The sequence below is a fragment of the Oncorhynchus kisutch genome, unplaced genomic scaffold (genome assembly GCF_002021735.2).
Source record: "Oncorhynchus kisutch isolate 150728-3 unplaced genomic scaffold, Okis_V2 Okis07a-Okis12b_hom, whole genome shotgun sequence".
Classification (NCBI taxonomy): domain Eukaryota; kingdom Metazoa; phylum Chordata; class Actinopteri; order Salmoniformes; family Salmonidae; genus Oncorhynchus; species Oncorhynchus kisutch.
The window spans coordinates 9,267,453-9,272,391 of NW_022261984.1; the positions used below are offsets into that span (position 1 = coordinate 9,267,453).

Consider the following 4,939-nt stretch of genomic DNA (forward strand, 5'->3'; position numbering starts at 1 on the left):
CAGTGCAGATTCATCCCCATCACAGTAAACTCCAAACCCTCTAGTGGTGTTTCCAGGTAGTGCTGAAACAGTGGAGCCACAACCAAGCTGTCTACACACTACTACAGACAAAAACATCCTGGTCCTGTCAGCAGCTCCCACAGTCCTCCACTCTCCCTGGTCGTACCACTCCACTCCACCAGCACAGCGACTGCCTCCTCCGACCAGCCTCACATCATCAGGCTCTGAGAAAAGGAGAGAGAGAGACAGTAATCTTACTATTTTCTCACTAAAACACACCTATATTTTCTCTCATATTCTTCACTCCAGGTGAGAAACAATGTTGATTGAGTGACAAACTGTTTCTTACCTGAGCAGGTGAGTCCAACAGCATTACCAGGTAGGCAGGTGTTGTTCTCTCTGTCTGAGGTGTCACAGTCCAGGAGAAGGGACTCTTTGCCTTTACACTGGAACTCTTTATCCCAGGTCTGACCCTCACCTTCTCCATAGAGCCCCCCCTGTAGAGCTGCAGGAGCCCCACAGCCAACATCCCTACAGACTACCTCTGCATCCTGCCGGTCAAAGTCAGCTTCACACACTGAGGCCCAGGACTGATTGGACTTCACCTCCACTCTCCCAGAGCAGAGACCAGCTCCATTCACAAGCCGCACAGACTCTGGAGAAAAAGAGTTGGTTGAACATTCAATCAGTTTTGTTGATGACACTGTCGAGGACTAAACACAAATATGTTGGATAAAAGATAGTAGTTTGCTATGTTTGATACTGTAAGAGGTAGAAATGGGTTCTTAGTCACTCAGAATAGGGTTGGGAATAATGCAGGCAGGAGACAGGAATAAGTTCACTTCACTTTATAGAAAATAAACAGCTGGACATTCATCAGGCAGCTTCACTTCAGTACCATCTGATCTACAAGGTCTGATACTGTATGTCAGGGTCAGGATGGGCCAAGAGTAGAAAAGGTTACTGGTTATGATGACATCACTGGTGAGAACTCAGTGATAAAAATGTATTTGATATCTCCCATATCTCCCTCTTCCTCTCCTCCTCCCTCCTCCTCTCTTTGTGACAGTGGTATTGAGTAGAGACGTTCACTGAGGTAACACTCAAATACAAAGCATTCTGGGATATTTAAGTTGTATTTGATTCCTACTTGACTGATTGATCTATTTAGTAAAGCAGACTGACAAGTTAAACAGTCATCATGAGAGGTGCAGAGGAAGTTGTATGAATGAAGGAAATCAGTTGAATATAATTATAATATGTTGTTATTTCCTGAGCAGATCACTGTGAGTCCAGGAAGGAGATATAATACATGGACTAAAGTATGTGGAACTCAGCAGTGAGTTTTACAACAGAGGATTATTTTTACGCTCTACGTGGTTCAACACTCGGCGGTCCGTTCTGTGAGTTTTTGTGGTCTACCACTTCACGGCTGAGCCGTTGTTGCTCCAAGATTTTCCACGTTGAAATTCACTGACATCTTCAGTAAGAACAGTTTTCTGACGATGTTTGTCTATGGAGATTTCATGGCTGTGTGCTTAATTTATTACACCTGTCAGCAACAGATGTGGCTAAAATAGCCGAATCCACTAAAGTCCACATACTATTGGCCATATAGTGTATCTTGTTATTACCTGAGCAGATCACTGTGAGTCCAGGAAGGAGATCATACATTCTTCTACACTCCCTCAGTGAAGACTCAGACCCAGAACAGGAAACTCTAAACCCTCTAGTGGTGTTTCCAGGTAGTGCTGAAACAGTGGAGCCACAACCCAGCTGTCTACACACTACTGCAGCTGTAAACATCACGTCAGAGAGAGTTCCCACAGTCCTCCACGCTCCCTGGTCGTACCACTCCACTCCACCAGCACAGCGACTGCCTCCTCCCACCAGACTCACATCATCAGGCTCTGAGAAAAGAAAAGAGAGAGACAGTAATCTTACTATTTTCTCACTAAAACACACCTATATTGTCTCTCATATTCTTCACTCCAGGTGAGAAACAATGTTGATTGAGTGACAAACTGTTTCTTACCTGAGCAGGTGAGTCCAACAGCATTACCAGGTAGGCAGGTGTTGTTTTCTCTGTCTGAGGTGTCACAGTCCAGGAGAAGGGACTCTTTGCCTTTACACTGGAACTCTTTATCCCAGGTCTGACCCTCACCTTCTCCATAGAGCCCCCCCCTGTAGAGCTGCAGGAGCCCCACAGCCAAGCTCCCCACAGACTACCTCTGCATCCTGCCGGTCAAAGTCAGCTTCACACACTGAGGCCCAGGACTGATAGGACTTCACCTCCACTCTCCCAGAGCAGAGACCAGCTCCATCCACAAGCCGCACAGACTCTGGAGAAAAAGAGTTGGTTGAATATTCAATCAGTTTTGTTGATGACACTGTCAAGGACTAAACACAAATATGTTGGATAAAAGATAGTAGTTTGCTATGTTTGATACTGTAAGAGGTAGAAATGGGTTCTTAGTCACTCAGGATCAGGTTGGGAATAATGCAGGCAGGAGACAGGAATAAGTTCACTTCACTTTATAGAAAATAAACAGCTGGACATCCATCAGGCAGCTTCACTTCAGTACCATCTGAACTACAATGATCTGCCCATGAACATCTCCCATAAACCAATATGACAAACACAAATATAATGTTTAAATACATCTGACATCTCTCCCTCTATTTAAATGAAATAAAAACACATAAAACATGATACATGGTAATATTGTATAATGTATAAATAAATCTCTCAATATGACCAGTCTCTTACCTGAACAGGTCACATGATGATAATATCCACCATCACAGAAACCAGGTTCTCCTAAGATGTCACACTGTCTAATAGAAGACTCATTTCCACGACAAATACTAAATAGTGTGACTCCTCTTCTTCCATCTTCAATCAGAGGTCCTCTAGATTCAGATACAGGATTCCCACAGTCCATCTCTCTACACACAACCTTGGCCTCTTTCATTATGCTCCACCAACTAGAACATAGACCTGTCCACTCTCCTCTGTAGAAGACTTCCACTGTCCCAGAACAGGAAGTGGTCCCATCCACCAGTCTGACTGAGAGTTCAGCTGTAAACAGCAGAGAGGAAAACACAGTGGTGAGGACAGATGATGACAGTGATTCTGTCATTCTAACAGCAGTGATGCTTTGTGGTTGACAAGTATTAGTAGTTCCATAAAACACTACTTGTTATTGGGGTTTAGAATGGTTTGTATGGACACATGAATTTCTCCATGTGGGATAATAAAGTTGACTAATATTGAACTGCTATAATCACTGTAGATTTATACTCTACCTACCTGGTGGACTGATGCTTTGAGCCTGGAGATCTGAGGAGAAAGAGAGAGACAGAGGAGAAAGAGAGAGAAAGAGACAGAGGAGAAAGAGAGAGACAGAGGAGAAAGAGAGAGACAGAGACAGAGAGAAACAAAGGGGAAAGAGAGGAGTCAGAGGAAGAGAGAGACAGAGGTTAAATGAACATCAACATGACCTTTCATGATGTGATGGGGAAGACAGGCTTATCGTTGGTATGGTGCAACAACACCCATGTGTACATACACTATATATACAAAAGTATGTGGACACCCCTTCAAATTAGTGGACTCTATTTCAGCCACACCCCTTCCTGACAGATGTATAAAATCAAGCACTCAGCCATGCAATCTCCATAGACAAACATTGTCAGTAGAATTGAGTTAATATACTCCCCCTCTCCTCCCCTCTCCTCTACTCTTCTCCTCTTCTCCCCTCTCTTCTCCTCTACTCTTCTCCCCTCTCCACTCCTCCCCTCTCCTCCCACCTCTACTCTTCTCCCCCTCTCTTCTCCTCTCCTCTCCTCCCCTCTCCACTCCTCGCTCCTCTCCTCTCCTCCTCTCTCCTCCGCTTCAAACCCCTCTCTCCTCCTCTTCTCCCGTCTCCTCCCTTCTCTACTACTCTTCAAACCCCTCTCTTCTCCTCTTCTCCCCCTTCTCCCCCTCTCTTCTCCCCTTCTTCCCCCTCCTCTCCTCTCCTCTCCTCTACTCTTCTCCCTTCTCGTCTCCTCTTCAATCTCTCTCTTCTCCTCTCTTCTCGCCCCCCTCTCCTCCCCTCTCCTCACCCCTCTCCTCTACTCCTCTCTCCCCTTCTCCCCCCTCTCTCTTCATCTTCTCCCCCCTCTCCTCTTCTCCCCCTTCTCCCCCTCTCTCTTCTCCTCAACTCCTCCCTCTCCTCTTTTCCCACTCTCTCCTCTTCTCCACCTCTCTTCTCCTCTTCCCCCCCTCCCCCCTCTCCTCTTCTCCCCCTTTCCCCTTCTCCTCTCCTCTCTTCTTTTCTCCTCCTCTCCCCTCTCCTCCCCTCCCCTCTCCTCTTCTCCCCTCTCCTCTTCTCCCCCCACTCTTCTCTCCCTCTCTTCTCCTCAACTCCCCCCTCTACTCTCTCCCCCCCTTCTCTTCTACTCTTCTTCCCAATTCTACCCCTCCCCCCTCTCCTCTTCTCCCCCTCTCCTCTTCTCCACCTCTCTTCTCCTCTTCCCCCCACCTCTGATCTTCTTCCCCTCTCATCTTCTCCTCCCTCCCTTCTCCCCCGTTCTTCTCCTCCCTCCCTTCTCCACTTCTTCCCCTGCCCTCTTCTTCCCCTCCCCTCCCACCTCTACTTTTCTCCCCTCTCCTCTCCCCTCTCTTCTCCTCCTCTCCCCTCTCTTCTCCTCTTCCTCCCCTTTCCTCTTCTCCCCTCCCCTCTCCTTTTCTCCTCCTCTTCTCCTCTCTCCTTATCCCCCCTCTCCTCTCCTCTTCTCCCCCAACTCTCCTCTTCTTCACCTCCCCTCTCCCTGTCCTCTTCTCCCCCCTACCCTTCTCCCCCTCTCCTCTTCTCTCCCCCTCTACTCTTCTCTCCCTCTCTTCCCCCCTCTTCTCTCCTCCTCTCTTCTCCTCTTCTCCCCAATTTCTACC

The 4,939-nt window shown here is 47.4% G+C and overlaps 1 long non-coding RNA gene across 1 annotated transcript; it reads right to left on the reverse strand.

Annotated features, from left to right (window-relative positions):
* Positions 1 to 605: 605 nt before the first annotated feature.
* LOC116360136 (uncharacterized) lies at positions 606 to 2,080 on the reverse strand. Its single transcript, XR_004206923.1, has 3 exons — positions 2,036 to 2,080; positions 1,635 to 1,910; positions 606 to 655 (listed from the first exon to the last, which is right to left on the reverse strand). It is a non-coding gene; the product is annotated as an uncharacterized LOC116360136 (long non-coding RNA).
* Between the last annotated feature and the right edge of the window lie 2,859 nt (positions 2,081 to 4,939).